Genomic DNA, 22,567 nt, shown 5'->3' with positions numbered 1-22,567 from the left:
ATATAATAAGATGTGATTACTTCACTTTTCGATTGGTACCACTGTCAATCTGGAGATTGGCTAACCTCTGTTCAGGGGGAAAGCAATTGATCTTTTGAAAAAGGTTAGATCTGTCCTAAACCACTAAAGGTTGAGTCCGACATCAGTTAATAAGCTTGAAGTACAAAAAGTAACTACAAGAAGTTTGAAATGAAAAAGTAATTACAGCTTGATAAAATACACTTGTACATGTACAGTTGAAGTCGGAAGTTAACGTAAACTTAGGTTGAAATCATTAAAACACATTTTTCAACCACTCCACAAATTTCTTGTTAGCATGAAATAATTCACTGTATCACAAATCCAGTGGGTCAGAAGTTTACATACATTAAGTTGACTGTACCTTTAAACAGCTTGGAAAATTCCAGAAAATTATGTCATGGCTTTAGAAGCTTCTGATAGGCTAATTGATATCATTTCAGTCAATTGGAGGTGTACCTGTAGATGTATTTCAATGTCTACCTTCAAAGTCAGTGCCTCTTTGCTTGACATCATGGGACAATCAAAAAAAAAAAAAATCAGCCAAGACCTCAAAAAGAAAATTGGAGACCACAAGTCTGGTTCATCCTTGGGAGATATTTCCAAACGCCTGAATGTACCACGTTCATCTGTACAAACAATAGTAAGCAAGTATAAACACCATGGGACTACGCAGCCATCACACCGCTCAGGAAAGAGACGCGTTCTGTCTCCTAGAGATGAACGTACTTTGGTGCGAAAAGTGCAAATCAATCCCAGAACAATAGCAAAGGACCCTTTGAAGATGCTGGAGGAAACAGGCACAAAAGTATCTATATCCACAGTAAAACGAGTCTTATATCGACATAACCTGAAAAGCCGCTCAGCAAGGAAGAAGCCACTGCTCCAAAACCACCATAAAAATGCCAGACTACGGTTTGCAACTGCACATGGGGACAGAGATCATACCTTTTGGAGAAATGTCCTCTGGTCTGATGAAACTGTTTGGCCGTAATGACCATCTTTATGTTTGGAGGAAAAAGCCGAAGAACACCATCCCAACCGTGAAGCACGGGGGTGGCATCATCATGTTGTGGGGGTGCTTTGCTGCAGGAGGGACTGGTGCACCTCTCAAAATAGATGGCTTCATGAGGGAGGAAAATGATGTGGATATATTGAAGCAACATCTCAAGACATCAGTCAGGAAGTTAAAGCTTGGTCGTAAATGGGTCTTCCAAATGGACAATGGTGCAAAACATACTTCCAAAGTTGGGGCAAAATGGCTTAAGGACAACAAAGTCAAGGTATTGGAGTGGTCATCACAAAGCCCTGACCTCAATCCTGTAGAAACTTTGTGGGCAGAACTGAAAAAGTGTGTGCGAGCAAGGAGGCCTACAAACCTGATTCAGTTACACCAGCTCTGTCAGGAGGAATGGGCCAAAATTCACCCAACTTATTGTGGGAAGCTTGTGGAATGCTTCCCGAAACGTTTAACCCAAGTTCAACAATTTAAAGGCAATGCTACCAAATACAAATTGAGTGTATGTAAACTTCTGACCCACTGGGAATGTGATGAAAGAAATAAAAGCTGAAATAAATCACTCTCTACTATTATTCTGACATTTCACATTCTTAAAATAAAGTGGTGATCCTAACTGACCTAAGACAGAAAATTAGTTTAAATGTACTTGGCTAGGGTGTATGTAAACTTCCGACTTCAACTGTATATTGATGCACAACCAATGTTATATAAAATAACCTCTGGAAAGCATTTTGATACCGGTTTGTTGTGGCCAGCTGGTGATAGATCCATGTCCTTTCTGCCTGTATGTTAGTTAAATATGACTATGGACAATGTACAGTATCTTAAACATTGATATGTAGAGACGACAGTGTGGATGTCCTTGTAAATGTGAAGCAAGTAAGATAATTTACATGCAGGGGTCCATTTTCTCTTTATTTGATTCTCTGTTGGCACTTATCCATGTTATACAGTTGTTGTGTTGTTGATGAAATCCATAATTCTGCCATGCATGGTTAGAAACATGAATATGTGTGGAACCTTGTAAAACATGTACCTACCTCCCTTCCTACAACAAGACCAATATTAATTTGTTTGATGTGTTCTGAACTGTAAATACATCAAATATAGTCAATAAATATATTTTCAAAACCTTGATCTGTTATTATTTTCATTATCTTAGGTGCTATGCACACTGTAACGGTTTTGACTTGAGGTTATAATTTATAGGGGTGCCATGTAGGTTGTGCCTACCAGAGAAAATATTAGTTTCTCCTTTTAGTTTGATAGGGAATGAGTCCCATCTGGTCCGTCAAGTCTACACCAATACAAAGGACTCATGTAAATGTCAGGATGGAAATACACTTTTCATGAACCCTTAAAACAATGGAAATAACTTCAAAACAACTGTATTCTTTTGCGTGGATGTATTAACATAAATGATCACACACAACAATATAACAATAAGGAGCTTTAAACAGCTCTGGTTACTTCAGAAATGTCCTGTACCTCGGGCCTAAAAAGAGTCCAGCCCGGTAAACAAGTTCAGGGAACTCAAGTGACCTTAGTCACGCAATGTTTGTCCGTTCATAAAGTGTAGTGTAAATCCAGTGTCAATCGGACCATCATAATAACAAATATTCTACCACAACTATAAAGCGTATCACATCTTAGTAAATCCTCAACTACAACTAACTACATAAATCACAGTGTACATCACCCCAAAACAAATGAAATATCGTATACAAAAAAGGTTGTAGTCAGTCAGAGAAGCCAATCCGCCGACAGATCTCCAGCGGAGAAAGGCCACGAAAACCAACGGAGGTGTAGTCCACGGAGGCAAAGAGTGGATCCGATCCTGGGTAGATTTTCTATTAGGCTACACAAAGCACACTTTTACAGCAACACAACAAACGGAAGAGAGAAGCTTCAGAACTGAGGGTCGAACACATCCTCATTCATGTTTCCATCACAACTCCACTTTTGCGCAGCTGATGCTGGCTATTTAATTGGGAATTAAAAGGGGAAGCGCCCTATTGGAAGGAGAAGCACTAATTAATTGAGAATTAAAGGGATAGCGCCCTATTTGAAGGAGAAGCACTGAGACGGTTCAGAAACATTCAGGGCCGTCACAACACATAGTCTTGCAACACGTACAGAAAACGTAATCTACTGTTCAACCTTCTTTAAATAAGAGAGGAAATGTAGTGATACTGTTATGTCAGATATGAAGTGTGCCTTTATTTCATGTACCAGATGTAATAGTAATCCCTCATGAGTCAGAGAGACACATCCACTATCAAACATACAGTATATCCTCTTCTTTTGCTATACAGACGAATGGCAGAATTGATGTGCGACATAACACTTGATGTCCTAGTCTACAAAAAACTCCCAGAAGACTTTCCAAAAAGGCAATATTTTACTCCTCAATATGCACAAAAATAGTCACCACTATTTCATTTCTCTCTTTATAAGTCTCCCACTACCCTTAAAGGGTCCTTTCCCTGTTATTCAAGCACCCTGGAATAATGTTGACCATCGTAGACCACAAGTAGGGTTATCAAGCAAAGAGGGTTCAACAATATAATTATGTTCAAGGGCCAATTATGTAAATTACAAGATACAGTTTGGAGCCTGGATTTGGGATATGCAAGGGCAAGGGGGTTACTGGCATTGGGAGTGATGAAACTGTCCCTGGCATTGGTTGCTTTTCCGTGATCGTTTTTTTTACAGTTAGCTATTCAAGCCACATTCCAATCGCCCCAATTTAAGCCTTGCTTATAGCTGTGTCTGAAAATTACTAATAAAATGGGATTGCATAAGCCGATTGAGACCTTAAAGGGGAATTCCACCATCTGGAGGTAATGAATATGTGAAATTGGCACGTTTCTATGTTACATTGTTAAAAAGACCTAACGTAAAACTGGTAAATTCACCTTTAACGCGGCATACAGTACCTCCATTTCTCTGGTGTTTTAGGTTTTGCTTCATACATGTATTTTTCCCTTCTGAGTGCATTCCCCCAAATCAATAAATGAAAATAGGAAAATGAGAATGAAAGAAGAGATGCTGGGGAGCAAGTCGCAGGCAGCTAAATTTAGCATTCTGCTGTGAAATTTCCTTTCCGAGACTAGCAAATGCAGTAATTCGATCTTTTCAGATTTGTGATGCTCCTCAGAGTACAATTGTCCTTGATATAATGTATACAAGGGACCAAACAAGTAAGCATCCAGCTTCCCAATGTGTGCCTATTTGTGAATATATCTTAATAATGCACTGATAATGTTTCCAAATGTCTTAATTCGGCTCAGGAGAGTGGATTTCAGACACTTTTTTGGTCTTACTGGTTAATATAATCAATAAGTCTGAGCATGTACTGCAGTGAGCCTGGAATGACAGTGACAAGTCTAGCTTCTGCCTTGAACCCACCGCTGTACCGGGTTCACTAGGGATTCTGGTCTGAGAAGATGCATTGCTTAGTGTTTAACAAGCTTTCTCTACCCTTAACCTTGTTCTGAACACCTCCAAAACAAAGGTAATGTGGTTTGGTAAGAAGAACGCACCTCTCCCCACAGGTGTGATTAATACCTCTGAGGGTTTAGAGCTTGAGGTAGTCACCTCATACAAATACTTGGGAGTATGTCTAGACGGTACACTGTCCTTCTCTCAGCACATAGCAAAGCTGCAGGCTAAGGTTATATCTAGACTTGGTTTCCTCTATCGTAATCACTCCTCTTTCACCCCAGCTGCCAAACTAACCCTGATTCAGATGATCATCCTACCAATGCTAGATTGCGGAGACGTAATTTATAGATTGGCATGTAAGGGTGCTCTCGAGCGACTAGATGTTCTTTACCATTTGGCCATCAGATTTGCCACCAATGCTTATGCTTATTTATAAAAACCCTCTTAGGCCTCACTCCCCCCTATCTGAGATATCTACTGCAGCCCTCATCCTCCACATACAACACCCATTCTGTCAGTCACATTCTGTAAAAGGTCCCAAAAGCACACACATCCCTGGGTTGCTCCTCTTTTCAGTTTGCTGCAGCTAGCGACTGGAACGATCTGCAACAAACACTCAAACTGGACAGTTTTATCTCAATCTCTTCATTCAAAGACTCAATCATGGACACTCTTACTGACAGTTGTGGCTGCTTTGTGTGATGTATTGTTGTTTCTACCTTCTTGCCCTTTGTGCTGTTATCTGTGCCCAAGAATGTTTGTACCATGTTTTGTGCTGCTACCATGTTGTGTTTACTGTACCATGTTGTGTTGTGTTGCTACCATGCTGTGTTGTCATGTGTTGCTGCCTGGCTATGTTGTCGCCTTATAGGTCTCTCTTTATGTACTGTAGTGTTGTGTTGTCTCTCTTGTCATGATGTGTGTTTTGTCCTATATTTATTTTTTATTTATTTTTTATTTTGAATCCCAGCCCCCATCCCCGCAGGAGGCCTTTTGCCTTTTGGTAGGCTGTCATTGTAAAGAATCATTTGTTCTTAACTGACTTTACTAGTTAAATAAAGGTTAAATAAATAAAAAATAAGTTAAAAAAAATTCTCAAATCAAATAAAAGTGTATTAGTTGCGTACACAACTTTGCAGATGTTATGTTTCTAGCTCCAAAAGTGCAGTAATATCGAGCAATACAATAACAATACACACATAATCCCCAAAAAGTTACAAAATATATCTCTGGACTCTGTTTCCCGTCCAGACTGTTCCATTCAAAGGAAATCACTTCCAACAGAAGTGTCCTCATGCTTCAAATACAAACATGCTTCCAATATGAAATGAGTGTAGGTGGAGACACGAGAAGGGGGCGATTGATTATTGCAAAGTCTGGGTCACTATATTCCTGTTAAATTTCCTTCCCTGTGGTCTGTTGTTTACTGCAAGTATGTGATGATCTCATTGTTACAGTACGCCTTTAAAACAATGTGATGAATCTAGCGTCTCCCTGACCCACAAATTTAGCTAACACTAAGCAAAGATCATATTTTGTCAAATTACTGATATTTCACGATGAGGGAGCAACAAATGGGTAATTCAAATTAATTCCAGATATCAAAGTCAGTGCCAAAGTGCAAGACACTGCTAGCTTGTCCTTTTGGCCTGGCTCCTGGTGGAACATCTCAAGATAACTAAAACAGTACGTTGCAGTTATACAATCCAATCTATCTATACTGAAGGTCATAATCTCTTAGCAAAACCAATGTGTGTGCTTTGGCACAACTTGGAGGATGTGGTGGAGAAACTAGGACAAATATTTACCATGGTATATCTATTGTAATTTCAGCCACACATAGACTCTGCACTGGGTGATACAGTACTGAGATTCCCCTGAAGGCATATCCACAGGCTTGCCCTACATGCACTGTCATTTCAGCAAAGCATGTGACATTCTTGAATATGAATAATGTGGGTCCAGTATATATACTCCAAATTAAATGTACATTTGACTCATTTAGCAGACACTTTAATCCAGAGCGATTTACAGGAGCAATTAGGGTGAAGTGCCTTGATCATGGGCACAGACAGATTTTTCACCTTGTTGACTAAAACCAGGAACCTTTCAGTTACTGGCCCAATGCTCTTAAAAGCTAGGCTACTTGCCACCCCATCAATATTAAATCAATAAATATTTATATATACTTATAAATCAAGTATAATATAAAATATAAATCAATATTCTGAGGAGCCTTTGCTTGAAAATCTCGTGATGTTACAAATGTTACAGAAAACATATTTTCCATCATTGCATTTCCACAAGGTTTGAACCTGATACAAATTGAAAGACCCTCAAGAGCCCTCAAGACCATTTCAAAGTTATTCTGGAGATTTACATTTGTAGCTTTTCCATATACTGTAGTTCACTGAAAATGTTTGATGGACCCGAGGGCTTAAAAAAGCTTGCTCTTTACAACACCTTTCCCATTTTTTTTGTACCTTTTTTAACTAGGCAAGTCAGTTAATAACAATTTTGTATTTATAATGACAGCCTACCATGGAACAGTGGGTTATCTGCCTTGCTCAGGGGCAGAACAACAGAGTTTTACCTTGTTAGCTCTAAGATTTGATCCAGCAACCTTTCAGTTACTGGCCCAACAGTCTAACCACTAGGCTCTCTGCCAGATGTATTATTTTCATTTAGAAATAAGCTGCATCAATATTAATAGCCTGTATTAAGAATAGTATACAGCGTTGAGTGAGTAAAATATTTCAACCTAACAATATACATTTGTGATTTATTCATAAATTTATTTGGCAGGAATCATGCTTATAGACCCATACATATGAGTAAGATGGAGTATGAACTGTAACCTTGTACAAGTGAAAAGAAATGCACTCCAAGTAACAGAATACTACATTTACATTTTAGCAGATGCTCTTTTCCAGAGTGACTTACAGTAGTGAGTGCATTGTTTTTATATTTGTTCTTACAGGTCCCCTTGTCTGGTTGTTTTGACTTTCCAGTATGTTGTTCTATAAACTTGATTAACTTAATTTGAGAAAACCTTGCCTCACAACTTGTTTTACCATCATGTAATTGCCTGAATTTGACATTGACAATAAACATGACCTTCGTTAAATTTAACACAGTTTGAATTGAAAACAACACAATTAACTGAACTGATTCATGAACATAAAATTAGAAGTGCTAGGGCTTGTTCCCCTTCTATAGTAAGGACATATTTCTGTAATGGCTGGAGCAGAATCAGTGGAGTGGTATCAAATACATTCCATTCGCCATCCATCCCCTCAGCAGCCTCCTGTGGCCTTGACCAACTGTATATTTTCTAGTATTACTTGGATTTAATTTAGATTTTCCTATTTTGCCAACCTTGCTTCATCCTTTCACTAGTACCAATATAGTGTCCACTGGGGGTCCCGTGTGGCTCAGTAGGTAGAGCAAGTCACTTGCAATGCTGCAGTTGTAGTTTTAATTCCCATGGAGGACCAGTACAAAAATGTATGCACTCACTACTGTAAGTCACTCTGGATAAGAGTGCTTACTAAAATGACACCAAAGGAGTTGAAAAGGCACTTTTTGCCAAACTAAATGTACAGATTGACCTGACTCTAAGGGGGTTGACCTTGCATCTACACAGTACACATGAATCACCCAGTGATTGTTATGATCAGTCCTGTTCCGGGCCTCCATAGTGGGTCTAAGCTCATTGGGATGTATTTCTACTTCCCTATAATCTGCTCTTAATAGACTTCTGGTAGGAGGCACAATGAACCATTCAACAGCATAATTGTTGTTGTAATTACCTGTAAAGAGCTTATTTCCACATAATTAAAATGGCAAGGGAGCCCTTCTGCGGACAGGCACAAGTTTGGGCAGCCTGCCCTGTCACAGTGGACAAGTTGGCATCCGTCATTCGTCTCTGTGGGGTCCTGATTCCCACAGAACCATAGTAATTGCTTTCTTATGTTGAAGCCAGACCTATTAGCCTTTCATTATGAACCTTCCAGTTACACATCTAACCATCTAAAAGTTATCCTTCCTTATACTCTGAAACCAAACAGCAAACGTATTGGTGTGGATTCTACATTCAGTGCAGAAGTGTGAATACTAGTGACCTTCAAACCAGTAAAGCCCTTCTGTACTATATCCATTTTAGGCGTCCGGGGATTCTTATTTTATGACTAGGCAGCAACTCAGAACTAATTGTTACTAACAGCGCACAACAAGGTGCAAGGAACCAGACGCCTCGCAAGTCGTCAACTGGCAACTTCATTAAATAGTACCCGCAAAACACCAGTCTCAACGTCAACAGTGAAGAGGCGACTCCGGGATGCTGGCCTTCTAGGCAGAGTTGCGAAGAAAAAGCCATATCTCAGATTGGCCAATAAAAAGAAAAGATTAAGATGGGCAAAAGAACACAGACACTGGAAAGAGGAACTCTGCCTAGAAGGACAGCATCCCGGAGTCGCCTCTTCACTGTTGACGTTGAGACTGGTGTTTTGTGGGTACTATTTAATGAAGCTGCCAGTTGAGAACTTGTGAGGCATCTGTTTCTCAAACTAGACACTCTAATGTACTTGTCCTTTTGCTCAGTTGTGCACCGGGGCCTCCCACTCCTCTTTCTATTCTGGTTAGAGCCAGTTTGAGCTCTTCTGTGAAGGGAGTAGTATACAGCGTTGTACGACATCTTCAGTTTCTTGGCAATTTCTCACATTGAATAGCCTTAATTTCTCAGAACAAGAACAGACTGACGAGTTTCAGAAGAAAGTTCTTTGTTTCTGGACATTTTGAGCCTGTAATCGAACCCAGAAATGCTGATGCTCCAGATACTCAACTAGTCTAAAGAAGGCCAGTTTTATTGCTTCTTTAATCAGGACAACAGTTTTCAGCTGTGCTAACATAATTGCAAAAGGTTTCAACTAGCCTTTTAAAATGATAAACTTGGATTAGCTAACACAACGTGCCATTGGAACACAGGAGTGATGGTTGCTGATAATGGGCCTCTGTACGCCTATGTAGATATTCCATTTATAATCAGCCGTTTCCAGCTACAATTGTCATTTACAATATTACCAATGCCTACATTATATTTCTGATCAATCTGATGTTATTTTAATGGACTTTTTTTTTTCTTTAAAAAACAAGGACATTTCTAAGTGACCCCAAACTTTGGAATGGTAGTGTATGTCTACATTACTTTTGTGGGTAAAGGTGATGTAGAAACTATATTGAGTAAATACTATGGTCAAAATATTTCATTAGTGGGCTGCTGATGGAGATAAGAGACTGTCTATGATGAAAATCCTGATTTATTCTCATTGTCTCTGTCTAAATAAGTTGATGACAAATCAAAATAAATACATATTTTAAGTAACGAAGGACAGCAGTTACGATCTTGGCTTTGCTCTTAAATTCAGTTTTAGACTTTGGAATGTTCACCGTAAATCATCAGTGAAAGAGATTATTTGATGTTAGGAAGATGACTAGAAATGAATCCCTCAGAGGCACAGTAATAGATGTCTCATTACTTGACAGACCTTCTGTGGACTGCCATTTAGTCAAAGAGCCTCATAATTCTAATGTGATCTTCTGATGTCTTCACTCACTGTCCCTTGATACCAGCTATTTGGCCTGCTTTCTCATCTCCATGGCAGCAAAAGATGTTGCCCGGTTTTTAGATTCATATTTACCATCTTTAATGCACCTTTTGCTATGGAGGGAATTCAGAATATTATAAAATGATCAATGTTCACATTTCCTGGATGTTATATATGAACATGTCTAATAAGCATGCCCCTATCCTGTATTGGCTAATATAATATGTTACCACATTTTGCATATTCATAGGGTTTAAAAATATTAAAGATACTATACGATTTTGCGCTAGCAGTTGTTATACGCCAAGGGCCACTCCTGATCCCAGGTGTCACGTCAAAAACATGGGTAGTGAGATAAAGGACGATTGAGCTGCCATATTGTTGCAGTGAGCTAAATGACATCCACATCATCCACATCATCATTACAGAGAGATTTCTCAGCATCATTTACACACAGGATTTGCATATCCAATCGCTACACCTGTCTGGGTACCACTCACAACCAGATCACACTGTAAACAATCTGATCCAACATCTGCAAGAGCATGTCAGCATGTCATTCAGCCTGTCATTGTGCCTGTCATTCAGCCTGTCATTCAGGCTGTCATTCAGCTTGTCATTCATTCTGTCATTGTGCCTGTCATTCACCATGTCATTCAGCATGTCATTGTGCCTGTCATTCAGCCTGTCATTCAGCTTGTCGTTCAGCCTGTCAGTCAGCCTGTTATTGTGTCTGTCATTGTGCCTGTCATTCAGCCTGTCATTGTGCTGCATTCCTTGTCATTTGTACTTTAAGTATCTGTATTCCATCTGGCTGCTTTTCTACCAGAGTCAGGGTTATCCCGCTCGAGTCTCTATTCTAAATGATCTGCCACACCCATTGCAACCCAACTGTGTTTTCAGACAGTGAACTAATCCTTTGCATACCTGTAGATTAAGGGAGGATTAACGTCTGGTATTCATTTATCATTTTAGTTCATGCAATATGGAGTATCCTCTCCATGATAAAACCAAAGCCTGTCATAAATAGCTAAATACATGCGTCTCTTTTTATCTCTGCACTCAGGGTCCAACTACAAGCACATAATTTGTTCTTCCCAAAGTATCTGTCAATGATTGTGATGATTAATCTTGTCTCCACTGAAGAATGTCTTGATCTATATAACTAAGTGCATGTTGTTGGCTATGGAGGAGAGGAAAAAACTGTGGGTAATTTTCTCAGGATATTAGGGGAGGAGGCAGAGCATTCACTGCTGATCTGGTGGCACCTATGAATGATTTATTACCCTTTGGGTGCACTTTCACCAAATAAACACTACAACCACAGGGCTCCATGGTAACCAGGACACCTGAGGACAGTTAGTACTGGGCATATGTCTGTGAAATCATGGGAGAAAAGCATGCCATAACAGAGAATTCTCAACATTGTGAAATAGTTTGTTGTTCAAGGCAGAATTGATTTCATTATGAGTGAGATGTGTAGCAAAGGTGATGATCGTCCTACGTCTAGTGGTCTTTCAGAGAATACATTTATTGTACTCCCGCTTAAAAACAATTCTAAGTCCAATTCACTTTTCTCAAACAAAGGTTGTCATGGGCAAGTTTTAGCCCATGGGCCACACTTTGAACAGCTCTGCTCTTGAGCAATAACACTGCAGGCTGGATGATGAAACACTTTCAGAAACAGTCTGTCTGTCTATGAATACAAGACAAGAAGTCTCCGAAGAGCATTCTTCTCCTGCCCTATTTAAGATGTTGGTTGACTTGGTTCAGATATGGCTCATCTGTAGGCCTCAACTCGACCTCACTAGACATGGCCTCAACTCGACCTCACTAGATATGGTCTCAACTCAACCTCACTAGATATGACATGGACTCATCTCAGCCTCATCTCGACCTCACTGGACATGGTATGGACTCATCTCAGGCCTCCTCTCGACCTCACTAGACATGGTATGGACTCATCTCAGGCCTCATCTCAACCTCACTAGATATGGTATGGACTCATTTCAGGTCTCATCTCGACCTCACTAGATATAGTATGGACTCATCTCAGGCCTCAACTCGACCTCACTAGACATGGCGTGGATGAACATGGATGCCCTCTGGGCAGTCAAGCCACGCTCCTATTCCAGCGACAGCAAACAATTCTGACCTTTCTTGTTGAGCTGCATATCCATTTCAAAGAGCAATGCACATAAATAGCATGTCAGACAAAAGCTAGCAAATCGAATGAAACCATCCTTGTAATTTGGGCGTACATCAATCAGAACATCCTCTGGGCTCAGTAACAGAATTATTCAGAGGGAGGGGGTGAAGAATGGATCAATTACATGATGCATACTCCCCCTGTTTGCACCTTGTACTCTAGAACAGAACAGCCAGAGGAATAGATTTTTCCTGAATTAGAAAATTGTTATTGCAAGGATGTGGGACATTCAATGGGAAAGTGACAAGTATTTGTCATCCATTACCACAAGCAAAACGGCTGTTCAATATGCTGTGCAGAACACATTTATGTTGTCCGTACTTCCAGACCCATTACCTCGGGCTTAGGCAGATCTGTGGGAGGATTTCAAACCAAAATGGAAAATTGGTCCTATGGCAAGATTTTTAAAATTATTGGTCTGTGAGTTTATCTCCAAGAATATTACTTGTCTTTCTATCTCTGAGGACTTTATAAAGTTTAGCCCAGGGGATTGAAGCAGGAGATGCATTGTTTGCAACATGTTTCTACCAAGTTACACACAAGCACCGAATGCACTCTAATTATTCAGTCGGTGGTCATCCAATATTTAGATCAATGCCTCTGAGAGGTAGCTCATTCAGCTGTTAGTAGATCACTTATTAATACTGTATAGAATACACAGCCACTGGCTTGCAAGTGTTTAATTCCAAGACTTTCATGTCACAGAAATAGTAAATACATAAAGAAATTTTATTTTTGACAGTAAATAAAGTCCTTGTGTACATGTGGTTTGCATCGAGTGTTTTTCCCTCGCATTGAACTCCTTGGCAAAGCATGGAGGACAAGTGTGATTTAGTTTAGTGGAAGCTCTCTCTCTCTCTCTCTCTTTGTTCATTTCATCAAAGTGAACTGCATGAAATATTCCTTAGTGGCTTAGTCTCTGAACACTGATGTCAAGCAAGAAAAGTCTCTGTGAATGTGTCTTCTTTGAATCTGTTGAATAGGCGTTTGACCCTGAGGTGTAGGACGCGCAAGGTTTAATACCAATCTATTGATAAAGGAGAGGAATGAAAGTCAAAATAAAGTTGGCGTAGTCTTATTTATCAGCTTATGCACTTTTAGATAAAAGGAGAGATGGAGAAGGGCAGATTACCAGCAAAGTTATGGGATGAAGAAAAAAGTTAAATACTACATGTGATGTTTGAGTAAGAATCAATCAAATTTCAATCAAATTGATTTATAAAGCCATTTTTACATCATACAGAAGCCCAGCCTAAAACCCCAAACAGCAAGCAATGTAGGAGCACGGTGGCTAGGAAAAACTCCCAATATAGGTAGGAACCTAGGAAGAAACCTAGAGAGAAACCAGGCTCTGAGGGGTGGCCAGTCCTATATTAGAGTACATAGACATTTTTCTTTCACCTTTATTTAACCAGGTAGACTAGTTGAGAACAAGTTCTCATTTACAACTGCGACCTGGCCAAGATAAAGCAAAGCAGTGCGACACAAACAACAACACAGAGTTACACATGGAATAAACAAACATACAGTCAATAATACAATAGAGAAAGGTTATATACAGTGTGTGCAAATGAGGTAGAATAATGCGGGTGAGGCAATAAATAGGCCATAGTGGGCGAAATTATTACAGTATGGCAAAAATAATACTGGTGTGATAGATGTGCAGAAGATGAGTGTGCAAGTAGCGGTACTGGGGTGCAAAGGAGCAAAATAAATAAAATAAATAATATGGTGATGAGGTAGTTGGATGGGCTATTTACAGATTGGCTATGTACATGTTGTCACGGCTCCTCCTCTGCAGTGCAGGGGCGGTTCCTCCTGCAGGCAGAGGAGTGTCATTAGTGATTGGAGCTGGCGTGATTGGAGCCACCTGGGCTCAGGGTATAAAACTGCTCCACTAACCTCTCTCTCTCTCTCCCTGCTCCTCCAGGTATGATCCTGTTTTGTTCGTTCCTTTGTTGGTTTATTTAGTTTCCACTCAGTCATGTTCACACACACAGATTCATGCATCCATGCACCTTACATATACCCTACATTATGACATTTCCACACCTCATTCCTTTTCCTTTGTTTAGAGTTAATAGTTTTGTTTTACAATAAAGAACCTTTTGAATTGGCCTATACCTGTTGTTGATGTCCCCTCATTTTTGCCACAGGCTATGAGCCGGCCTGTGACAAGTGGGGGCTCATCCATAAGTTAAAGTTAATTGTACTTTAGTCTTTATTTTAGTTTACTTTAACATTTTGTCATAGTTGGTTAAGGTTTTGTCTATTGTCTTTGCTTTATTATTGGTACGTTTGTTTATTTGTAATTTGGCTTATTTTGACTTAACTTGGGTTAGTTTAGTTTGCCAAATGTTTTTTTTGAGGGGATTGGGCCAATATTGTTGGAGAGAGCATTGAGAGCCATGTGTTCTTTTGGTTCAGTTAGCTTGGTAGCTAAATTTGGTTAACAATTCACTCTGGGTTTTTCTGGGTTTTTGTTCAAGTGCGAGTCCTCTCCTGTTCAGGATTATCAGCGAGTGTCAATAGGAGGCTCGTGGTGTTTTTGTTTTAGGTGGCAGTGAACGTGGGTAGAGCTTCCCTTTTCCTTTTCCCCTACATCGACTCGGGAGCACCTTCGTGGTTATGGGGGGCCGCCAGTTTCTGGTTGTCTTTTCCACTCCACTGGTTTTGTGTGCATAAAACCCCACCACATGTGACTGCACGAAGACCAGGGCCAGTTAGTAGTTTTTGGATGATAGTGGGGTGTGGCTCCTGTCCTTGAAGCCAGATTGACTGCAGGTGAGTTGTGTATTTTTTTTTAGCATTTAGTTGTATTGTATAATAGTTGTATTGGTTGAGGAAAATGTCTTCCATTCTGAGTAGTTTTGTTCAAGCTCCTTCAGAGGTAGCCTTAGAGTTATGTACTAAGGAGCAGTTAATTGAAATTGCTCTGTTGGTTTATTTAGTTTCCACTCAGTCATGTTCACACACATATTCACGCATCCATGCACCTTACATACACCCTACATTATGACATTTCCACACCTCATTCCTTTTCCTTTGTTTAGAGTTAATAGTTTTGTTTTACAATAAAGAACCTTTTGAATTGGCCTATACCTGTTGATGTCCCCTCCTTTTTTCCACAGGCTATGAGCCGGCCTGTGACAATGTGCAGTGATCTGTGAGCTGTTCTGACAGCTGGTGCTTAAAGCTAGTGAGGGAGGTAAGAGTCTCCATCTAAAGTGATTTGTGCAGTTCGTTCCAGTCATTGGCAGCAGATAACTGGAAGGAAAGGCAGCCGAAGGAGGAATTGGCTTTGGGGGTGACCAGTGAAATATACCTGCTGGAGCGTGTGCTGCGGACGGGTGCTGCTATGGTGACCAGTAAGCTGAGATAAGGCGGGGCTTCACCTAGCAACCACTTATAGATGACCTGGAGCCAGTGGATTTGGTGACAGAGATGAAGCGAGGGCCAGCCAACGAGAGCATACAGGTCGCAGTGGTGGGTAGTATATGGGGCTCTGGTGACAAAATGGATGGCACTGTGATAGACTGCATCCAATTTGCTGAGTAGAGTGTTGGAAGCTATTTTATAAATTACTTCGCCGAAGTCAAGGATTGGTAGGATAGTCAGTTTTACGAGGGTATGTTTGGCAGCATGAGTGAAGGATGCCGATTCTAGCTTTCATTTTGGATTAGAGATGCTTAATGTGAGTCTGGAAGGAGAGTTTACAATCTAACCTGACACCTAGGTATTTGTAGTTGTCCACATATTGTCAATGGTGTGCGTACTGGGAGCGGCGTCAGGTGCAGGAGAGCAGAGAGTTGTGAACAGGCGCACACTTTATTTAGGCAAGAGAAACCAACAGACGGTCGCCACTGCGTCAAAACACTCCAGCCAGTTTGCAAAAGTTCAAAACGCTCAAACAGTCACAATAACTATGTTCAAACAAATAAACATACCTTGTGATAAAACACGGAATAAACTAATACCGGTCAAAATTGACACGTAACACAAAACAATTTCACACAAAGACATGAGGGGGAACAGAGGAAAAAATACATGTAGTGTGATTGGGGAATAAAAACCAGGTGTGCAGGGAACAAGGCAAAACAAATGGATAAATGGAGCAGCGATGGCTAGAAAGCCGGTGACATCGACTGCCGAACCCAAACAAGGAGAGGAGCCGACTTCGGCGGAAGTCGTGACACATATTCTAAGTCAGAACCGTCCAGAGTAGTGATGCTGGACGGGTGGGCAGGTGCGGGCAGTGATCGGTTGAAGAGCATGCATTTAGTTTTGCTTGCATTTAACAGCAGTTGGAGGCCATGGAAGGAGAGTTGTATGGCATTGAAGCTCGTCTGGAGGTTAATTTACACAGTGTCAAAAGAAGGGCCAGATGTATACAGAATGGTGTCGTCTGTGTAGAGGTGGATCAGAGAATCACCAGCAGCAAGAGCGACATCATTGATGTTTTCCTTAGAAAAGAGTCGGCCCGAGGATTTAACCCTGTGGCACCCCATAGACTGCCAGAGGTCCGGACAACAGGCCCTCCGATTTGACACACTGAACTCTGTCAGAGAAGTAGTTGGTGAACCAGGCGTGGCAGTCATTTGAGAAACCAAGGCTGTTGAGTCTGCCGATAAGAATGTGGTGATTGACAGAGTCAAAAGCCTTGGCCAGGTCGATGAATACAGCTGCACAGTATTGTCTCTTATCAATGGCAGTTATGATATCGTTTAGGATCTTGAGCATGGCTGAGGTACATCCATGACCACCTCGGAAACCAGATTGCATAGCGGAAAAGGTACGGTGGGATTCGAAATGGTCAGTGATCTGTTTAACTTGGCTTTCGAAGACCTTAGAAAGGCAGGGTAGGATAGATATAGGTCTGTAGCAGTTTGGGTCTGGAGTGTCTCCCCCTTTGAAGAGGGGGAAGATTGTGGCAGCTTTCCAATCTTTAGGGATCTCAGACAATACGAAAGAGAGGTTGAACAGGCTAGTAATAGGGGTTGCAACAATTTCGGCCGATAATTTTAGGAAGAGAGGGTCCAGATTGTCTAGCCCGGCTGATTTGTATGGGTCCAGATTTTGCACCTCTTTCAGAACATCAGCTGTCTGGATTTTGGTGAAGAAGAAATGGGGGAGGCTTGGGCAAGTTGCAGTGAGGAGTGCAGGGCTGTTGACCGGGGTAGGGGTAGCCAGGTGGAAAGCATGGCCAGCTGTAGAAAAATGCTTCTTGAAATTCTCAATCATCGCAGATTTATTGGTGGTGACAGTGTTTCCTAGCCTCAGTGCCTTGGGCAGCTGGGAGGAGGTTCTCCATTGACTTTAGTGTCCCAGAACATTTTGCAGTTAGTGCTACAGGATGCAAATTTCTGTTTGAAAAAGATAGCCTTTCCTGTCCTAACTGCCTGTGTATATTTGTTCATAACTTCCCTGAAAAGTTGCATATCGCGGGGGCTATTCGATGCTAATGCAGTATGCCACAGGATGTTTTTGTGCCGGTCAAGGTCAGTCAGGTCTGGAGAGAACCAAGGGCAATATCTGTTCCTTGTTCTAAATTTCTTGAATGGGGAATGCTTATTTAAGATGGTGAGGAAGGCATTTAATCCTCTACTGACGGGATGAGGTCAATATCCTTCCAGGATACCCGGGCCAGGTCGATTTAGAAAGGCTTGCTCGCTGAAATGTTTCAGGGAGCGTTTGACAGCGATGAGTGGAGGTCGTTTGACCGCTGACCCATTACAGATGCAGGCAATGAGGCAGTGATCGCTGAGATCTTGGTTGAAAACAGCAGAGGTGTATTTAGAGGGCAAGTTGGTTAGGATGATATCTATGAGGGTGCCCGTGTTTACGGCATTGGGGTGGTACCTGGTAGGTTCATTGATAATTTGTGAGATTGAGGGCATCAAGCTTAGATTGTAGGATGGCTGAGGTGTTAAGCATGTCGCAGTTTAGGTCACCTAGCAGCACGAGCTCTGAAGATAGATGGGGGGCAATCAGTTCACATATGGTGTCCAGAGCACAGCTGGGGACAGAGGGTGGTCTATAGCAGGCGGCAAAGGTGAGAGACTTGTTTTTAGAGATGGATTTTTAAAAGTAGAATTTCAAATTGTTTGGGTACAGACCTGGATAGTAGGACAGAACTCTGCAGGCTATCTCTGCAGTAGATTGCAACACCTCCACCTTTGGATGTTCTATCTTGTCTGAAAATGTGGTAGTTAAGGATGAAGATTTCAGAGTTTTGGTAGACTTCCTAAGCCAGGATTCAGACATGGCTAGGACATCCGGGTTGGCAGAGTGTGCTAAAGCAGTGAATAAAACAAACTTAGGGAGAAGGCTTTTAATGTTAACATGCATGAAACCAAGGCTATTACGGTTACAGAAGTTATCAAAAGAGAGCGCCTGGGGAATAGGAGTGGAGCTAGGCAGTGCAGGGCCTGAATCCACCTCTACATCACCAGAAAAACAGAGGAAGAGTAGGATAAGGGTACGGCTAAAAGCTATGAGAATTGGTCGTCTATGACATCCAGAATAGAGAGTAAAAGGAGCAGGTTTCTGGGGGCGATACAATAGCTTCAAGGTATAATGTACAGACAAAGGTGTGGTAGGATGTGAATACAGTAGAGGTAAACCTAGGCATTTAGTGATGATGAGAGAGATATTGTCTCTAGAAACATCATTGAAACCAGAAGATGTCATTGCATGTGTGGGTGGTGGAACTGAAAGGTTGGATAAGGTATAATGAGCAGGGCTAGAGGCTCTACAGTGAAATAAGCCAATAAACACTAACCAGAACAGCAATGGACAAGGCATAATGACATTAAGGAGAGGCATGTTTAGCCAAGTGATCATAAGGGTCCCATGAGATTCAGACTGCTTGCCGGGCCATAGGTAGCAGCTAGCTGGCGGAAGATGGAGGGAGGTCTCTTTTTAGCCACCTCGTGCGTTTCCGTCGGTAGATCATTGGGGTTCCGTGTGGTAGGGGGGACCAGTCCAATTGCCAAAATAGTTATAGTTATAGTGGCCCAAGAAAATTGTCCGATAGATCTATTCAGATAGCAGCTGATAAGACAGCTAACGATTAGCGGGCCGCTGATGGGCGTTCAGGTTACGTCGCAACGGAGGGGCCAGTTGGATAACTCCCTCGGGCAGATAACGTCGGTAGTCCAGTCGTGAAGGCCCGATGGGGCTCCGCATCGGCAGTAAAACGGGTCCGGATAGGTGACTGTAGCCCAGGGTGGCTGATGGAACTCTTCAGCTGGCTAGCTCCGGAATAATTGATGTTAGCTCCGGGACCAATGTTAGCCAATAGTCACTCGGGTAGCAGCTAGCTAGCTGCAAGATCCAGGTGTAAATGTCCAGAGCCTGCAGTAGAAATCCGGGGATGTGGAGAGAAAATAGGTCCAGTATGCTCTGGTCTGAGTCGCGCTGTACAAAACTTGCGATAGCTTTTCGAGCTAAGGGATAGCTGATGACCGCCAACCGTGGCTAGCTGAACTCCAACGTTAGCCAGTGAACTGGCCAACCTCTGGCTAACCGCTGGCTAGCTTCTGTTGTGGATTTCAGATTTGAGGTAAATAATATATTTTTTTTTTAATTGGTGAGGCGGGTTGCAGGAGAGTGTTTTGAGGTTGAGTTTTTAGAAAAAATATATATAAAAAGATATGCGAAAAAAATATGTAAATATATATACATGGGACATGACAAGACGAAAGGACAAAGATGTCTGACTGCTACGCCATCTTGGAATAAGGAAGTGGATGGTGGCAAATGTTTTTCTTTTAAACTCTGACAAAACAGAGATGCCAGTTCTAGGTCCCAAGAAACAAAGAGGTCTTCTGTTGGATCTGACAATTAATCTTGATGGTTGTACAGTCGTTTCAAATAAAACTGTTTAGTATTTAGGCGTTACTCTGGACCCTGATCTCTCTTTTGACTAATATATCAAGACTGTTTCAAGGACAGCTTTTTTTTACATCTATGTAACATTGCAAAAATCTGAAACTTTCTGTCCAAAAATTATGCAGAAAAATGAATCCATGCTTTTGTTACTTCTAGATTAGACTACTGCAATGCTCTACTTTCTGGCTACCCTGATAAAGCACTAAAATAAACCTCAGTTAGTGCTGAACATGGCTGCTAGAATCTTGACTAGAACCAAACAATTTTGATCATATTACTCCAGTGCTAGCCTACACTGGCTCCATGTTAAGGCTAATTTCAAGGTTTTACTGCTAACCTACAAAGCATTACATGGGCTTGCTCCTTCCTATCTTTCCGATTTGGTCCTGCCGTACATACCTACTCGTACGCTACGGTTACAAGACGCAGTCCTCCTTATTGTGCCTAGAATTTCTAAGCAAACAGCTGGAGGCAGGGCTTTCTCCTATAGAGCTCAATTTTTATGGAATGGTCTGCCTATCCATGTGAGAAACGCAGACTCGGTCTCGACCTTTAAGTCTTTATTGAAGACTCATCTCTTCAGTAGGTCCTATGATTGAGTGTAGTCTGGCCCAGGGGTGTGAAGGTGAATGAAAAGGCACTGGAATGACAAACCACACTTGCTGTCTCTGCCTGGCCAGTTCCCCTCTCTCCACTGGGATTCTCTGCCTCTAACCTTATTACAGGGACTGAGTCACTGGCTTACTGGTGCTCTTCCATACCGTCCCAAGGAGGGGTGCATAACTTGAGTGGGTTGAGTCACTGACGTGATCTTCCTATCCGTGTTGGTGCCCCCCTCAGGTTTGTGTCGTGGGGGAGATCTTCGTGGCATATACTCGGCCTTGTCTCAGGGTAGTAAGTTTGTGTCGGGGGGCTAGGGTCAGTCTGCTATATCTGGAGTATTTCTCCTGTATTATCCAATGACCTGTGTGAATGTAGGTATGCTCCCTCTAATTCTCTCTCTCTTTCTCTCTTTTTCTATTCTCTCGAAGGACCTGAGCCCTAGGACGATGCCTCAGGACAACCTGGCCTAATGACTCCTTGGTGTCCTCAGTCCACCTGGTCATGCTGCTGCTCCAGTTTCAACTGTTCTGCCTGCGGCTATGGAACCCTGACCTGTTCACCGGAAGTGCTACCTTGTCCCGGACCTGCTGTTTTCGACTCTCTCTCTCTACCGCACCTGCTGTCTCTAACTCTGAATGATTGGCTATGAAAAGCCAACTGACATTTACTCCTGATGTGCTGACCTGTTGCAGCATCGACAAACACTGTGAATATTATTATTAGACTCTGCTGGTCATCTATGAACATTTGAACATCTTGGCCATGTTCTGTTATAATCTCCAACCCGGCACAGCCAGAAGAGGACTGGCCACCCCTCATAGAAGAAACCTAGAGAGGAACCAGGCTAAGGTTCCATCCTTTCTAGGGAGTTTTTGGTAGACTAGCCACCGTGCTTCTACATCTGCATTGCTTGCTGTTTGGGGTTTTAGGCTGGTTTCTGTATAGCACTTTGTGACATCGGCTGATGTAAAAAGGGCTTTATAAATACATTTGATTGATTGATTGATGAGAGAGAGGGAGAGAGAGAGATAGTAACATTACACTATTAAATAATAGATCATCACTCACACACATCGGCTGATGTAAAAAGGGCTTTATAAATACATTTGATTGATTGATTGACACCAGAATAACACCATATTGGACAGGAGAAATACACCAGATAGGACAGGACAATTACTCCAGATAGGACAGGACAATTACTCCAGACAGGACAGGAAAATTTCACCACAGGAGAATTACACCGGATAGCACAGGAGAATTACACCAGATAAGACAGGATAATTACACCAGATAGGACAGGACGATTACACCAGACAAGACAGGATAATTACACCAGATAAGACAGGAGAATTACACCAGATAGGACAGGATGATTGCACTAGATAGGACAGAGAATCAAAGGTTCTCTCTGAAAGTCAAGTTTAAGAGCATTCTGATGAATTTAGTCGACCGTAGGTCTTACGTAAAGAATTACAATCATTCTATCGTTTTGCATCTTACATCTCTCCATACACATTTTTAAAAATGTATCACCAAGCATGGGTTTAGATGATATTCCACAGCAAAACAACAAAAAACTTTTTCAGCCACATTGCATACATCAAAGCTAGCATCTTGTTCTGTTCCATCTCCTCTGAGCCTGGCCCCCAGTGAGATCATATACTGAAAGTCTGAGTGACATTCCATCACTCTTTTAATCTCTCACAACCCAGAGTCAGTCAGGAATTTGAAATTGATGTCACAGTTACCAGCTTTATCTACCATGGC

This window comes from Salmo trutta, chromosome 20 (assembly GCF_901001165.1).
Source record: "Salmo trutta chromosome 20, fSalTru1.1, whole genome shotgun sequence".
Classification (NCBI taxonomy): Eukaryota; Metazoa; Chordata; class Actinopteri; order Salmoniformes; family Salmonidae; genus Salmo; species Salmo trutta.
Note: the sequence above shows the minus strand (reverse complement) of the source record.